Source organism: Bos taurus, chromosome 4 (assembly GCF_002263795.3).
Source record: "Bos taurus isolate L1 Dominette 01449 registration number 42190680 breed Hereford chromosome 4, ARS-UCD2.0, whole genome shotgun sequence".
Taxonomy (NCBI): domain Eukaryota; kingdom Metazoa; phylum Chordata; class Mammalia; order Artiodactyla; family Bovidae; genus Bos; species Bos taurus.
The window spans coordinates 94,697,477-94,718,905 of record NC_037331.1 but is presented as its reverse complement, the minus strand read 5'-3'; the positions used below and the strand labels follow the sequence as shown (position 1 = coordinate 94,718,905).

The following is a 21,429-nucleotide window of genomic DNA, read 5'->3' as shown; positions in this document are numbered from 1 at the left end:
AGCCAATAGCTTACTCAGAACGTGTATATTATGATGTGCAGTTTCATTCATCAAAGGGATTTCGGGCTCCAGCAGCAAACAGCCTTGAGTCGTGGGTGACTTCTGGGCTTTGTTCTTTGCATCGACTCCTCCGTAGTAGCAAGAAAGTGCATCTGGCTGTTAGAAGAATTAATGGGAATCCAGGTAAGGGTTAAATGGAGAAATCATTCCTTTTTTTTTTCCTTTGGGTGGATTTGAGATTTTAGAAAATTTTTTCTAGTCCTTTGTTTGGGAAGAGCTCAGAACTATTTGTCTGAAGTTTTTCCCCTCTGAGTTGCTTTATAGTATTACCTTGTATATCAGCATCCCTTTGATGTGAAATCTACCCTCTTCAAATTGTAGTTTCATTTTCAAATATTAAAGCATAGGATTCCATTTTTCTTTCTGTGCATGAAATTTTTAAAGTAACTATAGTTGCTAAGATATAAATTACACATAGTTCCCTAGTTCAGAACTGAAGGCTCTTTTTTTTTTTTTTTTTAGAAAGTGTGCTTTAACAGTTGGACAGGGAAAATCGGTGTTTGCATATGATTTATGAAACAACGATGTTAAAAATATATCAGACTTTCCCTTATGTCAGAGGTCAAATTTTGAGGTATGCCGCTTAATCTGTTCTGAGGAAGGTGCCCGAAGACCTCTCCCCCTGCCACTCCCTATGTTTTCTCCTGGTGGCAGGAGCTCCTCTTCTCTCCCCAGGCGGGGATTCAGTCTGTGTACATTCAGTGCGGTGGCATTTTTCTTGAAGAAGTGACTAAGACTTGGATGAATTCTCTCTTTGAAAGAGGTGGTAGAATTGCATCAGAAAGTCATTTACAGTAAATGGCTCCCCCCCTCCTTCCTGTAATGACCACATATGAAAGAATGCATTAATTCTTGTTTTGAGGAAATGAGAGTTGTAGAGTTCTATGGAAAACTCCCTTCTCATCATTAATTAACTAGATTTGAATGCTAAAAATCCCAGCGTCAGTATCACTTTGTGCTATCTAAATAAATGTCAGAGAGACAGTTTTTCATTCCACCCTCTATATGGAGAAACAATTATCTTGAATTCAACAAGAGGAATAATGTTGAATATGGCTACAGTTAATGGCATAAGCTTAAACTAATTTCATTTTTCTTAAGTGTGAAGTGTGTTGCTGGTTTTGTTCTTCAGGATTTAATTCTCTGTGGTAGAATATGAAGGCTAGAAGGAAACTCCCATAGGTCATCAGCCTGGGGTTCTTGTGGGGACAGTGCTGCCCCCTAGAGGACATAGTGGGAATTTGGTACCGTGTTTGGTTCTACAATGAAGGGTGTTGAATGGGTGGGGATCAGAGATTTTAAATGTTCCACAGTGGAAAAGACACAAAGAATTAGCTTGTATCCCACATCAGTTTCAGTTCCCCTGTTGGATAATTCATGCAGTGAAAATTAGTTTGTCACTGTCTGAACTTAGACCTAAATCCATTTTATATAAAAATATAAGATAACTTTTGCATACTTTTAATATACACAGGATATACTCATTTTCATTCTGGTGTCCACCTCTACCTCTCCTATTTTGTTTTCCTGTACTTTTAATAAAGAAAGCTTATGATTTGACTTCTCTTAATCCGAATGTTCTTTATAAGTAAGTGATAATCATCTATTTCATTATATAGCTAATGGGACCTGAAAATTATTTACTTACTGATATATGTAGTGTTTTTATTATAAATTGCTTTTCTTTTAGATTATCCTTCACATTACATTTAGGGTATTACACTGATGTTTTTAAAATATATATATACTAGGTAATGTTTATCAATGAGTTGTATTTCAGAATAGTGAATATAAATAGAGCAGAATTTTTGGTTATAGAAAGAAAGCTTTTGGACTAGTGGGGTTTTGAACCAGTGATCCAGTCCCTCTCTCTAGTTCCAGGAGGGACAGTATGCAAATCACCTAGAGGGGAGGGATACTTGTCTTCTATGTGAAGACCTCCAGGGACGATGTCACATGTTGTACATTAATATGTTTTCATATTTTGAAGTCTTCACATTAAGCTCAGTTCAGTTCAGTCGCTCAGTCATGTCCGACTCTTTGCAACCCCATGAATTGCAACACACCAGGCCTCCCTGTCCATCACCAACTCCCAGAGTTTACTCAAACTCACGTCCATCGAGTCGGTGATGCCATCCAGCCATCTCATCCTCTGTCATCCCCTTCTCCTCCTGCCCCCAATCCCTCCCAGCATCAGGGTCTTTTCCAATGAGTCAGCCCTTCGCATGAGGTGGCCAAAGTACTGGAGTTTCAGCTTCAGCATCATTTCTTCCAAAGAACACCCAGGGCTGATCTCCTTCAGAATGGACTGGTTGGATCTCCTTGCAGTCCAAGGGACTCTCAAGAGTCTTCTCCAACATCACAGTTCAAAAGCATCAATTCTTTGGCGCTCAGCTTTCTTCACAGTCCAACTCTCACATCCATACATGACCACAGGAAAAACCGTAGCCTTGACTAGACAGACCTTTGTTGGCAAAGTAATGTCTCTGCTTTTGAATATGCTATCTAGCTTGGTCATAACTTTCCTTCCAAGGAGTAAGCATCTTTTAATTTCATGGCTGTAATCTCCATGTGCAGTGATTTTGGAGCCCCCAAAAATAAAGTCTGACACTGTTTCCACTGTTTCCCCATCTATTTCCCATGAAGTGATGGGACCAGATGCCATGATCTTAGTTTTCTGAATGCTGAGCTTTAAGCCAACTTTTTAGCTATTTCTTAATACTTTCCTGGAGTTTTTATTATCTCAGTCTAAAAACACCGTTTTTGATTTCTCCCTTTCTGTAGGAAAGGACAGACAAATATGAAGAGAAGCTCATAGGTAATCTTGCAAACTCACACAGGAGTTAAAAACAGACTCAGATTTTCTTGAAAAATGAGGCTTTGTGTCACCATCTTCTTTCCAGCAACATGTTTTATATGTGCCATTTTAAACTTCTGGCTATAAATTTACAGCATATCTTAGGTAAGAAGGCATTGTCTGTGTCACAGGATTATGTTATCGGAGTCACAGCTGTGAGGTCATGGTACCCAGGCACTTGCATGCAGTGTTTACTGATACTTGCTTGGGGTCATGTTTTTAATTCTGTAGACCTTTTTTTTTTGAACTGCTATTTCTTGTGCATTTTTGGGTGTTTTTTTCCTTACATGGATATGAGTATATACATGCTTAGTCATGTCTAACTCTGTGGCCCCACAAACTGTAGCCCACCAGGCTCCTCTGTCCATGGGACTCTCCAGGCAAGAATACTGGGGTGGGTTGCCATTTCCTCCTCCAAAGGATCTTCCCAACCAGGGATCGAACCTGTGTCTCTTGCATCTCCTGCATTGGCAGGTAGATTCTTTAACACTGAGCCACCGGGGAAGCCCATGGGTATGTTTATGGCTTCTCAAATATTTTTTAGGGACACTAATAAAAGTTGTTTTGAGGGTTCTTGGTGAAATATCTTTACTGCTTTGAATTTTCTGTTTCTTCCGGTGTCTTTTTGTTGTTTATCTTGGTTTTCCACTTTCCTATTGCAGGCTTTCTTTAAGTGTGTCTTTATCCCTAACTCTTCACTCATGTAAAGATGAGATGGCCTTAAGGCTGCCAGGGTGCATCTTGCTTCCCTCTGGTGGCAGCCAGCCCTTGTGTGGAGAATTGCTAAGCATCAGAGTGAAGAGGACTTGACTTGGGGGTTTTAGAATCACATTGGCTGTTTAGTTCTCACTAGACTTTGTGTTTCATTTCTTTAGAGAATCATGTCCCTTTTTTAAGTTTTAGTTTTGGCCTGGGGGTACCTATAAGGTTTGTTGTATGGAAGTAGCAATTCTTGATGCTTTTGACTTCTCAGTTAATCTTCTTTCTACCCTTTTTATCATCTCTGGCCCAATTCACACTTGCTTTTTCTGAGTCTAGAGCCTCCTTGAGGTTTCACTGGGTTATCTCCTTCCTCAGCAGCAGCCTCTCAGAGAACCTCTGGGGCTGTGAGCTGCCTCTGCGTAGCTTCATCAGTCAGTACTTTGTTATTTTATGGCTTCCAGATGTTGGTTGAAATCTCTCAGGCCCCTGATAGTCTTTTAATTGTGGTGAGTATGTATACTTATTTTTAATAACTGTAATGGTATCTTTCATGTGCCCTGACCACCATTTTGAAATAGTATCTTAGTTTGGGCAAAGTACCATAGATTCGCTGGCTTATAAACAACAGAAATTTATCCTTCACGGTTCTGGGAGCTGGTTTATAGAAAGCTGCTTTCTCGCCATGTCCTCACAAAGTTGAAGGGGGTGAGAGAGCTCTCTGGAGTCTCCCTTTATAAGAGCACTAATCCCATTCATGAGTACTCTGTGATTTAACAACCTCCCCAAAGACCCACCTCCTAACACCACCAAATCAAGATTTCAACATATAAATTGAGGCAGGAGAGACAAACATTCAGTCCATAACAAATGAGAAGTCCTTTCATTTGTTCATTTGTCAGAAACACATCTGAAGAATTAAATCAGAAATGCAGTTAGCCAGGAAAAAAGTTTAAATGAGGGCACAATAACTGCAGTGGGTATTAGAGTTTGGGAAAACTAACCCTCAAAGTAACTTGGCTGGGAGAAATAAATTGGGAGGTTGGGATTGACATCCACACACTACTGTATATACAAGAGGTTAACTAATAAGGACCTACTCTGTAGCACAGGGAACTCTACTTAATGCCCTGTAATGACCTATGTGAGAAAAGACTCGAAACAAGAATGGATATATGTGTATGTATAACTGGTTGATTCTCTTTGCTGTGCCCCTGAAACCAACGCAACACTGTAAATCAACTACGCATGCGTGCTAAGTCGCTTCAGTCTTGTCTGACTCTTTGCGACCCTGTGGACTGTAGCCAGCCAGGCTCCTCTGTCCATGGGATTCTCCAGGCAAGAAGACCGGAGTAGGTAGCCATTCCTTCCTAACCCAGGGATCGAACCCGCGTCTCTTACATCTCCTGCATTGACAGGCAGGTTCTTTACCACTGGTGCCACCTGGGAAGTCCAAGTCGACTATACTTCAATAAAAATGAAAAAGAAATAGCTTGGCTGGGAAGAGAAAATAAGCTGAGTTTATACAAAGACACAAAGATTTCCAGCTACAGAGGCTGTAGTTGTTCATCATGGAGCACCCCAAGACACTCTCCTAGCTTTGCTGCCAGAAGAAAAGATGCATCTTGTGAAACATGAAAGTTAGTCATTAAAAAAATCTATAGAAGTAGTGGGAGTTGTTCCTTATCTTTAATGCAAATATAAATGTACATATGCTTGTTTTTTAATTTCTTGTCTGCCCTTAGACACAGGAGTTTCTGAAACTCCTGTTCCTTTGTTTCTATAACTTTTATTCCTTAAGAGATAGATTCTCATGCTTCTTTCTTTTCTCGTAAGAAGCATCTATATTCTCCCTTCCCGTTTCCTTAGTGAAAAAAAAACCTCCAAATTCCTGTTGGTCATTCCTTTCTCGTACTTGTCCCATAGTTCCTGAAAATGCATAATGGATACCATGAAGATGGAAACAGTTAGATGTTGATGAATTAGTCCTTTATCTTTGCTCCCACAGGGGTATCCATTTGCACCTCAGAAGAAACTCTGAATTTATATTTCCTATCTTACTATTCCCTCATTTTAATCGGAAAAAGTAGCTGTCTCCCTGTGAATAATCCCTGGAGATCTTCTCCACATCTCCCACAGTTACCCCCAGGTGGTCGAACCTAACACCGAACCTTATCAGCCTATCCTGATGTCTAGTATAATACTAGGAGCCCCAAATCTATCTTGAGAATTTGCAAAGTAGTTGTTGTTTAGTTGCTAAGTTGTGTCCAAATCTTTTGTGACTCCATGGACTATATAGCCTGCCAGGCTCCTCTGTCCATAAGATTTCCCAGGCAAGAATACTGGAGTGGGTTGCCATTCCCTTCTCCAGGGCATCTTCACAACCCAGGGATTGAACCCGTATCTCCCGCATTGAGCCGCAGATTCTTTTTTTTTTTTTTTTTTGAGCAGCAGATTATGAATGAGCCACCAGGGAAGCCCTGCCCATTCTTTTTTTTTTTGGTAATGGCGTAGAGGTAATTGAGGATAGCAAAGATCCCCTGGTATCTGATCTCTGTATTCTGTAAGTCGTTTACCAATTTAGAGCCTTCTGGACAGTTCTAGATCAAAGAGCAGGCCCTCTGAGGCCATACCCCAGAAGCAGATGTGGAGAGTGCTGAAGTGTCCTGAGCTCTGAAGATGCCAGCCCCCAGAACATGTTTGTAGTTTATTTCTGTTATTGGCCAGGACACATACATTATCAGCTTATTCCGGGTGCCCTTCTGTCCAAATCCACTTGCTCCCGTCTCTTCCTGTAACCTGCTGGAGGTGAGGAGTATGTTGAGTGTGGCTTGTCAGTTGTCTCCTGACAAACAGTGGGCCTAACAAAGGACACTTGGAGAATTTAGGGCACCGTCACACTGGTTCTGGAACCCGGCATATCAGTTGACTGCTACTATTGGATGAGAGAAGAACAAGCAGGTGTGATCTTTTCCTCTGGAGGACCGTCTGTGTGCGGATGGTTCCACGGAAATGGGACAGCCGTGGTGAGATGCTGTGATGTCAAGTACGCTCATGTAGCTGGACGCTGGTTAACATGTAGAACATTTCTTCACCTAGGTTTTCTTCTGCCCAGTCCAGTCAATCTCCAACCCCAATGGCAAACACTTTCTAATTTATACACCACTGCTTCTTTTCCTGTTCTTGAACTTCACGTAAATGGAATCACAGAGCATGTACTTCTTCTGCCTGACCTCCTTCACACGGCAGTTTCATATTGTCGTGTGTATCCTCGTTCATTCTTCCTGCTCCCATGGTGGGGAGTATTCTCTTGTATAAATAGACCCAAATCTTTGGTCCAGTTCTCCTGATGATGGACATTTGGATTGTTTTTCCCTTTTTGGCTGTTATAGATATTAAGCTACTATGAACCAGCTCTTTTTTCTCAGTCTCATTCCTGTTTGAATATCAGTTTAGTTGCTAAACCAGACAGCAGATACATGTTTACCTTTATAAGAAACTTCCAGATAATTTTCAAATAATTATACCATTTTATACTCCAGCCAGCAGTGGATGAGAGTTCCACGTCCTCCAGTTCCTTCTTAACAATTGTCTGTGTGCATGGGTGCTCAGTCCTATCTGACTCTTTGTGACCCCATGGACTCTAGCCTGCCTGGCTCCTCTGGGTTGCCATTTCCTTCTCCAGGAGATCTTCCTGACCCAGGGATTGAACCTGGGTCTCCTGCATTGGCAGGTACATTCTTTACCACTGAGCGTCCTTGGAAGCCCCAACAGTCTACCACTGTTGGTTGTTCTAACAGAGAAGGCAGTGGCACCCCACTCCAGTGCTCTTGCCTGGAAAATCCCATGGATGGAGGAGCCTGGTAGGCTGCAGTCCATGGGGTTGCTGGGAGTCTGACATGACTGAACGACTTCACTTTCACTTTTCACTTTCATGCATTGGAGAAGGAAAGGGCAACCCACTCCAGTGTTCTTGCCTGGAGAATCCCAGGGACGGGGGAGCCCGGTGGGCTGCCATCTGTGGGGTCACACAGAGTAGGACATAACTGAAGGGACACAGCAGCAGCAGCAGCCATTCTACTGTAGAGTAAGTGGTTAGTGCAGTTCAGTCACTCAGTCATGTCCAGCTGTCTGCGACCCCATGGACTGCAGCACACCAGGCTTCCCTATCCATCACCAGCTCCCAGAACTTGCTCAAACTCATGTCTGTTGAGTTGGTGATGCCATCCAACCGCCTTATCCTCTGTCGTCCCATTCTCCTCCCGCCTTCAGTCTTTCCAAGCATCAAGGTCTTTTCCAGTGAGTCAGTTCTTTGCATCAGGTGGCCAAAGGATTGGAGTTTCAGCTTCAGCAGCAGTCCTTCCAATGAACATCCAGGACTGATATCCTTTAGGATGGACTGGTTTGCTCTCCTTGTAGTCCAAGGGACTCTCAAGAGTCTTATCCAACACCACAGTTCAAAAGCATCCATTTTTTTGCGCTCAGCTTTCTTTGTAGTTCAGCTCTCACATCCATACTAAGATCATGGCATCCAGTCCCATCATTTCATGGCAAATACATGGGGAAACAATGGAAGCAGTGACAGACTTTATTTCTTTGGACTCCAAAATCACTGCAGATGGTGACTGCAGCCATGAAATTAAAAGACGTTTCCCCCTTGGAAGAAAAGCTGTGACCAACCGAGACAGCATATTAAAAAGCAGAGACATGACTTTGCCGACAAAGGTGTGTCTTGTCAAAGCTGTGGTTTTTCCAGTAGTTGTGTATAGATGTGATCTCACATCAAGATCTCTCATCTTACTGGCCATTTGTATACCTTCCTGTTTGAAGGATCTGTTCTATCTCTTAGCCGTTTTTGTTTTTCTTTTTGGCCATTTTAAAGTTGAATTTTTTTAATATTATTGATAGGTAGAAGTTTTTTTCCTATGTTATACTCCTAATAAAATTCTTTTGTCAGAAACTTGTAATGCAGGTATATTCTCCCAGTCTGTATTTTACCTTTCATTTTCTTATAAATGTCTTTTGATGAGCAGAAGGTTTTAATTTTGAAGTAACTTAATTAATCAAATTTCCCCATACATTATCAGTACTTTTTGTTTCCTAAGTAATCTACCTCTCCAAGACTATAAAGATACTCTTCTGTGTTTTCTTTTAGAAGCCTTATAGTTTTAGCTTTTATCCTTTGGGCTATGATCCATCTCAGATTAATTTTTGTTTATCAGGTAAAGTAGAGGTTAGGCGCGTTCTTTTGCATGTTTCCCAGTTGTTCCAACATGGTTTGTTGTCAGGACTTCCTTTTCCTCATTGACTTGCTTTGGCACCTTTACTGAAAATTGGTTATCCGTGTAAGTGTGGGTCTGAAGGAGCCCTGAAGAATGTACAGACGCCATGTGACATGCACTTAAGTCTAGGAAATAACAGTTCACACTGGTCAAGCTTAATAAGCCTCAAGTGACTGGCAGTCTTGAACATAGATATCACGGAACATTTGCATCAAAGGTCACTGGCAGAAACTTTGTGGGATCCATTTTGGGGGCCGTTTTTTGCTTGTTTTATAGAACGAACCTTGCTGAGGTTTCTAGAAGTTGCAGCACTCCCACACTGAAGATCAGGTCCTCATCACTACAGAAGTACACATTCAAATCTGTGCAATCCAGCCTAAGCCTGCGGGCAACTTCAAAGAGAATGAAATATTTGAACTTCAGTTTTCTTATTTGAAAACCGGGAGATACGTTGATTCAAAATGACTGATTTGGGACTCAGTATAATTAAGTGTGGGGTCAGACAAAAAAACAACTACTCTTAAGAAGAAAATTCTTTGTAAAGAAACTTGTGAAAAAAATTATTTTGCTGGCTTGTGCTTATTGTATGCAAAAATAGATCTGCTGACTTTTAAAGTCTTCTCTGTGAATAGAATCTCTACTTGGAAAGGTTTTTGTAAACAGTTTCACTTAGCGTTTTTATTTGAATATAAATATAAGAGAATCTTTGATTTGAAAACTGTGGGATGGATAGAGTAGGAAACAACACCGTGACATTACTCTGTTAAGAGGGAGAGAATAAGTGCTGATTACTTCTTTTTAACACCCTGAATTTGTAGAGTTTTAGAATTCGTGTTATCATGGTATGGCAGCCCAGGTCAGTGGTTGAGCGTAGGACTCTGATGCTGGACAGCCAGGGTTGAGACACCAGCTCTGCTGATCCCCACAGGTGAAGGAGTCAGCCCCTCTGTGCTTCTCCCTAAAACTGGCAGAGTGAGAATGCCTGCCTCACATTCAGAGAACTCAGGAGACTTGGAGCTGTGCCCGAGTCAGAGTGAGCGCCATGAACTGTTGGCTGGAGGTATTTAATATTACATTACTTTCATGATACAGTCACTCGAGGAAAGGAAGTCTTTTTTAAAAGAAGAAACTAAAAAAGCAAAAGTGTATCACTGTCCTAGGGTTCAGACATCTCACTATTCATAGCAAACTCCCCAGTTGATTGAACTGATCAGATTTTACTGTTAATTTCCCTTCTTTCTGAACAGGATGCCGAATTAAAGGTTTTTTTTTTTTTGTTTGTTTGTTTGTTTTGAGCTCTTTGGGAAGTGTATGCCTTGGAAATACAAGATATGCTTGATACTAATTGTTAGAATGACTTTTGTCACTGCAAAAGGACTTTATAAGGAAAGGTACTCTTTGAGCTTGCATCTTCCTCTCCTGCCACTTTGCTCTGAGCTTAAGCAAAACACAACAGTCATTCACTTGAAATACCTCCCCTAGCCTGTGTTTGGACTTGTACAGTTGTGCTCAGCTCCTGGCCCGTTTTTGCTCTCTCAAGCAATTTCCCGGCCAGAGCAGGAACTAGAGCTGTGTCTAGGAGAAGCGACTGTGACAGGACTGTCTTCCCACCCGTGCTCCCCAGCACGACTCTGGAAGGAGGGACATGCTGGACCCTCACTGCGATCCAGGTGCCCATTTAGAGGCCGGAAAGCACAGGCCCACTCAGGCCACACACACAGGTTGTCAGCGCACTATTAATAGGGTTGAAATAACGATGTTTTGGTTACGCACACAAACCAAGTTTGACTGTAGACTGAAGTGTGAGCTTTCCACACGTTGTAACCAGGAAGGCCGTCATACCCTGTGGAAGCCTCTGTCTTCGTGACAGCCTGTGTGGTTGAGGCCTAAGGAGACTGATGGGATTACTGCTGATTTACCCGGCCTGACTGTCCTGAAGTGGACTTCTCATGAGGTCTGCTCTGCGTCATCAGCTTTTTGTTTATGTTCCCCGTGTTGTTTGGTAACTGCCACAGAGGCACGGTGCGGCGGCACGTGGCTGTCATGATCTGGCGCCTGGGAAGTCACCTTCCACTGACCGCGGCTGCTCCCTGCCATCCAGGCCACTCTCGTCTCCTGGCAGCTTTCTCTTCTGGGGCTCGTTCTCACTGCTCGGTCTCTGTAGCTGCCACCCACCTATGCAAAGAGAAAAGAGACACCAGAAGGTGAGCACGCTCAGGCTGTGGCCCCGATCAGCACGCTGCATCTACACCTGTCTTGTTTTCCTTGCCTCCTGCCCTCTTGGAGGAGGAGCCCGCCCGTGTCCAGGCTCTGACCCTGTCCTCTCTCACCTCCTCAGAGACTTTTTCTGTCTCTGAACTTCACCTGCCATCCTCCACTGACTTTCTCCCATGAACACATAAACCCTCTCAAGGCTGACCAACCGAAGGGAAAGGGAAGTCGCTCAGTCGTGTCCGACTCTTAGCGACCCCATAGACTGCAGCCTACCAGGCTCCTCCATCCATGGGATTTTCCAGGACCAACCGAAAACCAAACACAAAACCCAGCGGCCTTCAGGATCGCCTTCCCTTTGGGTTACTTCTCCACTCATGTCTCCTGCCAGGGACCAACTTCTTGGAAGAGCAGGGTGAATTTGCTACCTCCATTTCCTCAGCCCTGCCCCCTGCTCAGGGCTTCCCTGGTAGCTCAGCTGGCAAAGAATCTGCCTGCAATGCAGGTCCCCTCCTCAGGCTCCTGCAGTCTGGCTTTTGCACCTGTGACCAAGCTGGTCTCGCACTGGCCAGAGTGGTAGTTGTCTTCCTATCTTCCGTGGCCGCATTTGCCAGATAAATTTAGATTTGTATCTGCTGTGACCTGTTTGATGTCCTTGGCCTAGCTGACCTGACCTGCCCCTCTGGCTTTTTCTCTTCCTTGCCTCCCTTTGCAGGTTCTTTCTATTTATCTCTAAGCTCCATGCTTTGCATCCAGATGCCAGCTGGACCTTCCTACTCAATATCTTGCTAGCACCTCATAGCCAATGGATTCCAGACTGATCCCAGTCACCCAAACCTGAAACCTGTGCCTTACTGACCCTTCTCTCACCTCATCTTCCAGATCCACAAAGAAACCAAATCTGGTTAAAAATCTGCATCTCGACCATTCTCAAACCCATCTACTCTGTCTCCAGTGTGTCCTTCTTGGTTACCATCATCTTTGACCTCAACTGTTGTCTTTAGCATCCCTCTCCATGCTACCGATATTCTCCCGCAATCCATTCTCCCGACTGCATTCAGAGCGATGCTTCTGAAAAACAAGCTCATCGTGTCCCTTCGCTCTTAACTCTCACTTGTTACTATGATACCCTGTACCCAACTGATCAGGGTCCTGTAGAGTATGTGTTCTCACTCTGTGTGTAAACAAGTCATTAAACACTGAAACCCATGGTGGTGGCGGGGGAGTTGGAAATGAGACTCATTTCCCCCTCAGCGCAGCAGAACTTAATGAGAATCCTGCCTGCCCAGACATCCCTCACCTCTACCCTCCAAGGTTCCTGATCATCGCTACATATTCCTGCCACTCCTTCACCCCCCCACTCACCTCATGCCTCCCAGTGCCAGCTGCTCCCATCTGTAATGGGGAGCATTACTCTGCCTACCCATGCCCGCCCCTGCTGCTTATTCAGAGAGCTCTGCTCTCTACCAGGTGTTCTGATCCTTAAGTTTCAGCCTGTCTTATATTAGCTTGGGTTCCCTTCAGGGCACATTCTGAACATAGGTACAGTCTGGTCTGATTCTACTATAGAGGAGCTGGGTGACCTCTCAGTACCTCAGTTTTCTCATCTTTCAAATCTGACTTTGTAAGATTATAGTAAAGATTAAATTAATTTGTGCCTGAAGAATGTCTTTAAAACTCGATCTGACCCATAGTAGTAGCTAGTCAATCTTGTGGCAATAATACTAATGACTACTCTTTGCAACCGCATGGACTAAACAGTCCATGAAATTCTCCAGGAAATAACACTGGAGTGGGTAGCCTTTCCCTTCTCCAGGGGATCTTCCAAACCAGGGATTGAGCCCAGGTCTCCTGCATTGCAGGCAGATTCTTTACCAGCTGAGCCACGAGGGAAGCCCACTAATGACTACTACTATTACTAAAAATGTCACTTCATATAGGTTTCCATTCTCGAGCTACCTCGACCAGATTGGAGCCCCCGCTGATGTGTGCCAATAGCATCCCGTCCTTCTTTTAAATTGTAACTGCTAGTTTGGTGAAGGAAGGATGATGGCATCCAGTTCACCATTCAGTGCTTAGCGCAGTGCCTGGTATATAGTGTATGGTATGTACCATGCACGTGTGGGTGTGTGCTCAGTCACTACCCACGCCAGTGTTCTGCCCTTGAGAATTCCATCGACTGTTCAGACTATGGGGTCGCCAAGAGTCAGACACAACTGAGCGACCCCATGGACTGTAGTCTACCAGGCTCCTCTGTCCATGGAATTCTCCAGGCAAGGATACTGGAGTGGGTTGCTGTGCCGTCCTCCAGGGGATCTTCCCGACCCAGGGGTCGAACCCTCATCACCCCGCCATTCTGCACTGGAAGCAGATCCTTTACCAAGGAGCCACCTGGGAATCCCATGTACTGTGTATTCAACAAATATTTTTTGAATGGACTTAATCGAATGACTTGTAAAAAGAATATTCCAGATATGCTCTATTTCTTACCTTTAGTAAGCTGCCTATAAAATATGAACCATGCCAGTTGAAAAACAGAACGTGACAAACAAAGCATAACCGTGCTCCAGGGGTTTGCCTTTAAACCGAGCATCACTGAGTGAGCCTGGACAGGCTGACGAGCTCTGCGGCTGTCTGTGTCCCTGCAGCAGCTCCACCTGAGAGCCTTTGTCCACCTCCAGAATTCTTTGATTCTCTGTTAATGGGGCACAGTAAGGACACAGTACGTTTTAGGAGACTCAGGGTTTCCCTCATAGTTATATTTTTTTCCTGTTAGCTGATGGGAAAATGTCATCTTGTTTCTTGGACTTGCAGGTTCTTTCCTAGTTGTGGGGAATTTTTCAAGCTAGCTGTAATGAAAGGGTCTCAAAGAACCACAGAGAGGTGTGGTATGTTCTTTTCAAGTTAGACATAATGTCCCTTCTTATTTTTACTTTTGATCTTCTGTGATACTGAGCTGACTTCTATAACTCTATTTAAAAAATCTAATATCAGAAATAAGATCTAAAAAAAAAAAGAAAGAAAATCTATTTTATTTTGATGCTTGCACCCTTGACATCCTTTAAACTGAGTTTCCTACCAAATCAAAAGCATGCTTCAGAATTATGAATACTAACTCTAATGCATTCTTTCTTTATTCTGTTCTCTCTTTTTTCCTTTAATGGTATGTATATATACACACATTATTAAATTGTGGTAAAATACATATGTAAAATTTATGATCTTAATTATTTTCTTTTTTTGGCTACACCACATGGCATGTGGGATCTTAATTCCCCAACTAGGGATCGAACCCACATCCCCTACATTGGAAGCCCAGAATCTTAACCACTGGACCACCAGGGAAGTCCCACCCATTTTTAAGTGTACAGTTCAATGGCATTAAGTACATTTACATTACTGAACAGCCATCACCATCACTCATCTCTGGAATTCTTTCCTCTTGCTAAACTGAAGCTGCATTCCCATTAAACACTAACTCACCATTCTCCCTTTCCCCTCAGTCCCTGGCAAGCACAGTTCTTTTTGTCTCTGTGAATTTGACTATTCCAGGAACCTCATATAAGTGGATTCATACAGTATCTTTTGCTGCTGCTGCTGCTAAGTTGCTTCAGTCGTGTCCAACTCTGTGCGACCCCGTAGACGGCAGCCCACCAGGCTCCCCCATTCCTGGGATTCTCCAGGCAAGAACACTGGAGTGGGTTGCCATCTCCTTCTCCAATGCATGAAAGTGAAAAGTGAAAGTGAAGTCGTTCAGTCGTGTCCGACTCTTACCGACCCCATGGACTGCAGCCCACCAGGCTCCTCCGTCCATGGGATTTTCCAGGCAAGAGTACTGGAGTGGGGTGCCATTGCGTTCAGTGACTGGCTTATTTCACTTAGCATGATATCCTCAAGATCCAACCATGTTGTACCATGTATCAGAATTAACTTTCTTTTTAAGGCTGAGTAACATTCTGCTATGTGACTAGACCACATTTCTGTTTATCCATCCATTGGATATATTTGGGTTGCATCATCCGTTTTGGCTGTTGTGAATAATGCTGCTGTGAACATAGGTATACACATAATTCTTTGGGACCCTTCTTTTCATTGTTTTGGGTCTAATGATTCCTTGAATCTTCTCTCTTAATGCTTCTATTCTTACGTGAATTCTTGCCTTCCTCTTTGGGCCATTTTCCACCCCTCAGCTGTCAGTCGTCTTTGCCATTTTGCTAATGATGAACATCCTGCTGTCAAGAGTCTCCTGCTTCAGTGTGGCCCTCGCAGCGCGGCTGCTTTGTGGAGAAAACAGCGTGAGGACTGGGAAGTAGTATTTGTTCCCACCTCCCGGACACCTTCCTGATACTCTCTGAAGATATACCAGTGGTTTCTAAAATTTTAAAAAGGACAGCTTAATGATAGAGCAGCTTTTTATGGCTGTTGACAGTCTGCATTAATAGTAGCATATTCTTGATGTATCCGTCCTATAATTGTGATATTGATGTCTGTTTTTCCTCATGAAAGTGATATGTGACAATCATAGAAAACTTACATAGAAAAAATATTACACACAATAAGTAGCACTATTAAAAAGCAACCACTATTAACATCTTGATGTGTTTTTTCTGGTCTTCTTAATGTGAATTTTTATCTATTTAAGATCATATTGTTTTGCACGTTTCCTTGCACTTAATAATAAAATGCAAGCATTTTCTTGTTAGGTGTTTGTAAAGCTTTCATATGACTGAGAGATATTTATAGAATGTTCATTAAGTTAAATAACATTTTTCTAACTATAAAAATAACATTTCTTTTGGAAATGTCAGATATCTCAATATTATAAAGAAGTAATGAAAAAATTTCAAGTTCTCTGCCCACCCTTTCTTAAGTTTTTTAACTATGTTCTTTTCCAGTCTCTTTTTGCCTAGCAACATTTATATCATATTTATATATAATTTTATATCCAGCATTTTTACCTAACATTATATTTTGTGATCTCCAGTGTCATTAAGTATTCTCCAAAAACTGTTATTTAAACATATGAAAGAAAATATGAATTTGCTGAAATTTTTTTATTCACATGCTTTTCTCCGATTTTGGATATTAGGTTGTTTCCGGTTTTATGTTATTGTAAGTTATTGTATGTACGTCCTTGTATAGTTATCTTCCTGTGTATCTGTGACTGCTTCTTCAGGAGGTATTTATAGATACGTTATCAGTCAATGCAGTTTGAGGGCTTGTAGAAAGATATTGCTGATTTCCCGAAATGATTGTCTTACCTCACTTCGCCAGCTTTGTTCTTTCTGTTGTCCATTTTTGTGAATCTGATTGATGAAAAAACTCCTGGTGTTTCCTAGTGAAATTCAACACTCTCTTGCATTAATTGACCTTTATATTTTGGGTCGAATTGTCTGTTAATATCTTTTATCTTTTACATTTATAATGATATAGACCATATTATCCTATTGCAAGTATTTTATTTTTTTATTTATCTTTCAGTTTTGTCTGATGCTTTTGGAGCTACAGATTTTAATGTTTTAATGTCGTCAGGTTGGGTTGATTACCTTGCCGTTTGTTGCTTTTTCCATTGCTTTGGTGAAGCTAAGACTTCTTTTCCTATCTCGAATTCAGAAATATTTTCTTCTAATTCTTTCTTTTCCTCCCTTTTTACATTCAACTCCTTAATCTCCACAGTATTGATTCTGATGAAGATTATAAAGTGAGAGCTAATTGTATTTTTTCTAGAATATTATCTTGCCCTCATGTTTGTCCAAAATCCCAGTAAAATTGTGATGTGAAGCAAAACAAGGGCTTTTTCTTACTTTAGTGTCTTGATTTTTCCTCTGAGAAAAGTGAGGAGGCTGTGTTATACCCATGCAAGGGGAGGAGCCAGGAAGAGGGTCTGGTTCCCTCTCAGAAGCTTAGCTTCTCAGCTCAGAACTTGCCGTGTCTCCTCCCAGCTCAAAAGGTATGATGCTCCGCACCAGCTGGTGGGGGACTGAGACAGCAGAGGTAATAAGGATCAGGGGCCCACCAGTGAGGGACGAAGTAGCCAGAGCGAGCCTCTCGAAGTCCTAACATTTCAGTTTTCCTCAACTAGGATAAGCTGGCAGGGCTCTGCTCACTGGAGGCTTACTTGAGCCTCAGGTTGTAGCTGTGACACTGCAGGTGATAAAGAAGAGCCCTAGCCTGGGAAAGTCAGAGATCTTGAGTCCAGGTTCAACTGTCAGCCAACTGTGTGTGTAACAGGGGAAAGTCTCTTAGCTTCTCCACTTTGCTTATTTATAGAATAAATCTGAGATTTATTCTTAATAAATTATGATCTCAGCAAGTGCAGAGGTGAGTTGTGCCATGACTCTGTTGGGGGGACATTTCTTGGCAACTTGTTTATCTTTTCTTATTAATCTAGTCAACCAGTGTGATAACTGTGTTTAGTAGAAATATCTCAATGTCATGTAATACTCCTGACTGTTCTTGGTCTACTTCAAGCTTCCCTTCTGAGAGTCCTCTGTTTTCCCTAATAATTTCTTCTCCAGCTACCTCTTGTGTTTAAGAATTTTGAAAGATGAGCTTGTAACCAGGAAATACTCAGAACCGATGTTTTTCACTGACCGTGCCCTGCCACTTGCCTGTGGTATAATTTTTTTTAAAAAGCTGATATAAAGATATGAAAAGCATTTTGAAAAATGTGAAGCATTAAGTTGATAAAAGTAATAGTTATGAGATACAAATACCTCCTCTCAACCAGGTTAATTGTTTTTATTGATATTAATAACAGAAATTGCATTAAGAAACAAAATAATCACTGGCCAAACCTTTTGAATTTCAAGTATGTTTATGTTAACATACTCATTTTAGACAGCTAGCACCGAGACTATGGTCAAGTGGTTTTTATATGAGAAAGTCATCTATCAGTCAATCCATTATACTTAAGTGTTTTAACATTTATCTCCCACTTTTTGATTTCCAGGGTGAGTTAATACCTCAGATGGAAATTTTTATGGTGTTGACATTTTCCTCTTGAGAATGTATTTGCTGTAATAAAATACAGTGACCTTTTGAAATCAATAAAACCTGTGTGAAAACCAGTACAGTTTTTCCTTTGTGCTCCAGGAGCACACAGCACTACATATTTAAATAAAGCACAAGTACATGACTGCAAAGGTTTGTTTCATTACGATTATGTCTTGCCCCATCTTCAAATAACATGAAAAATCGCCTTGAAAATAAACCTTGAATGGATATGATCTTCATAGAAACAGTTTCTTTATTAATTAAACTTCTATTTCACATAGTGCATTGCTTTGATCTCGTAATATTTTTTAAAATGTCCTGAGGGCTTATTTTCAAGGTTTCCAAATTAATTTTTATTTCTTAAAAGCCGTAACATATTCAGAGCTCGATGAATCCCAAAGACAGTATTTTTAAACTCCTGTTAAGTTTATTTTTCTTAGTGTGCTAGTCTACTGCATAATTTTCTTTGCTCTGTGGGTCACATGATTCCTCCCGTCCATAACACACGCACTTAAAATTTTCACTTCCTGATTGAGCCATCAAGATTATGTAAAATGTAAATCAGTCTAAATACCTGTGAGCAGAAATTTTAAGGGAAAAAAATGCTGTTTCATTTTTGTTTCATTATTAATGCCTAAAATATCGGAGTGAGTGTTTGCCTGTTTGTATTAGGAAAGTAAAGACTGTTAGGTTTTTTTTTTTTTGTCCCTTCCCTTTCAGATTGCATCAGACTTTGCTTTCATTATAAAAATAAAGTACCAAGTAGATAGACCGAAGGAGTGGTGTAGTTGCAGGACTGAAATCAAAATGGTTCCGATTACTGAGAGAGCTGTTCATGTACTTATTCCTTTCATGATCTGCATGGAGAGAGCAGCATCTCTCAAAAGGTAATGATTTGATAGTTCACAGTTGTAAATAGCCATTTAGCCTTTTTGCTGCCTGATATAAATGAAAGTAATTTCTGGCAGACTAGATGACGCTTGTTTTATCATGAATCTTAAAATCCCTGACATTTTCTCAAAGCATTTTTGAAGTTGTCATAGTAACGGCATGATATTTGGAGGGTCTTTTTAGTAGTTCTCTAGCTAGAGTTAATTAATTTTATTAACCCTGGACGTCTTTGTTTTTAATCCTTCTCTGATAAACAAGGGCCGTAATTGCTCAGATATGTATTTCGTGTTCTTTATTTCTTGGTGACTGTAGTTCGAGGACTTGATGTTTTGCAAGTTGTTGTAGGGAAGGAAAGAGGATATTATCAGCTGATTTCAGATAGGTTAAACCTGGGTTTTTAATTCTGTCTTTCTAAAATTGCACCACCGTCGTAGTACCTGAACTTAGTTTTCTTTAAAGAGATGGGTCATGGCAGATGTTCACTCAAGTTTTATTGTAACTTACACAGTTGAATTGTGTCACAACTATCCTCATTTTTTCCTTTTTAAATATTCGACTAGATCAAGAACAAGAAATGAGGAACACAGAAGGGAAATGTCAGACTTTCAAGAGAAAATTATTTCTTTAAAAATGCAGCACTCAGAAACACCTCCAAAATCAGGTTCCACAAAACAAAAAGAAATGGATAAATCTGACTTTACCAAAGTTAAAAATGCAGCAGTGCTCTTTGAAACTCTAAAGTATGCTAAACTAAATTATCCTCTAGGAAAGTTTGTGGGAATTTTTTATTGGGAGAAAGTAGGTCAGGATCTTCTATTAGAAAAAGCTCTGTGGCAGGAATTCTTGCCAATATGGCGATTGGTGAGGAACGAAGCCCTTCTCTCGGGCAGGGAGACAGTCAGGAGAGAGAGTGGTCTGTGCTAAGTGTGGGTGCCGCTGCAGGGATTTTAAAAAGTACCTGATGTTCGATGCTTTTTGTTTTGTTGTATTAGTGATCAGAAAGATGTGACAGTTACCAAAGGTATCACGTGAGTTCCAGGGGCTTAATGCTAACGCCCGTATCCCTACTGTTGTGAGGAGTGTTTGCTCAGCCAGGGGCAGTTCAAGACAGTCGGGGTGGCAGCGTGTGCAGCCACCAGCAGTAAAGGTGCTAATACACGTCCAGTGATGTCAGGAGTTACGAGACAGCGGTTTCAAAACCCTGCAGTAAACAAGGTCAAAGTGTCCCGTTTTGCTGGAAGAAGGGTTGTTTTTATGAGCTGGACAGCACATGGATGAAGTAATTTTTCAAAACAAACATCAAATTTATATATTGGGTTTTCCTTCCTAATTTCTGGATTTTAAAAAATTAACCAGATGAGATTTAGTAAGGGGTACATTTTTTTTAAGCATAATTAATATACTTTTTTTTCCTGTTGTCTTCTGTTTGTTTTTAAGTGATTCATATAGTTTCCACAGAGGAAATGAAAATACTTCTGATCTAGGATTCTTAAATGTCCTTTTTTGAGAGCAAGCTCAGACCCAGTGCACAACAAATGCCAATCACCATCCCCAGTAAAACACTCCTTCTAATGCTGTACCTTTTGCTCTTATTTAGACCGGCATCTAAGTACAAGAAAGTTAATGGCGCAGAATACTGCTGAGTGCATGGTTCTCGTCCTAATGCATTTTCCAGCCTTGAACCTGAGAATGCCAGAGGCTGGCGTCCCTGGACGCGCGTCTGAGCGGTTATCTGCTGGTGGCCTGGTTCCTGAGCTAACAAGTGGGTGTCCCGGGCGCGCGTTGCTAACAGCAGCAGCGGTGCCACGTGGCGCCCAGAGGTCACCTCGGTCTGGCCTGGAGATTGCCGGTCCTCCGTGAAGCTTCTGAGATGAACCGTGAACTTGGGGCATCCCGAGGCAGCACAGGCATTCTGGAGTTCCCCCAGCAAACCTGGATGATCGCGTAAACACAGCTTGTAAAGTGAAAGCAGGGGCCTTGAGGAAAGGAATTACCCTCATCTCGTTCCCGACCTGCTTACTGCGCTGGAAAACAAAGTAAGTTTTGTTTGTTTCTTTGTTAGTCAGTCTCTCCTACATGTTTTTTCTTGCTAACGTTATTAAGGACACTCAATATCTGGCAAACACCAAGTTGCTTTTTTTTTTTTTTCCTTTCCCCTTCATTGGGAAGTAGGAGATGAAGTTTGTTGAACAGCTAATTGCTTCTTTTATCTTTTCTATCTCTCTTCCTGTATCTAGCCCTCTGGCTGGCGTGTTAGAGATAGTAAGAGACTGAACTTTATCATCAATGAGAAAACAAAGAGTTCTCTTTTTTTCCCTCTGTTTAAATGGTTCAAGAACTTTGCCATTAATTAAATGACAGTGACACAGACAAGGCTGTTTTATGTGGTGCGGCCAGGAGCTCGTCTAATGACGCTGGCCTTACTTGCAGTGG

At 41.7% G+C, this 21,429-nt stretch overlaps 1 long non-coding RNA gene across 31 annotated transcripts in view; it reads left to right on the top strand.

Moving 5' to 3' along the window:
- LOC107131356 (uncharacterized) overlaps window positions 1-21,429 on the top strand; it is a 248,533-nt gene that overhangs the window by 131,121 nt on the left and 95,983 nt on the right. For 24 of the 31 annotated variants that reach the window (XR_009494353.1, XR_009494360.1, XR_009494356.1 and 21 more), the window contains one exon: window positions 2,845-21,032. This is a non-coding gene — a long non-coding RNA (uncharacterized lncRNA). The remainder of the gene's footprint in view (window positions 1-2,844; window positions 21,033-21,429) is intronic. The other 7 variants (XR_009494362.1, XR_009494335.1, XR_009494337.1 and 4 more) reach the window with 3 other exon arrangements.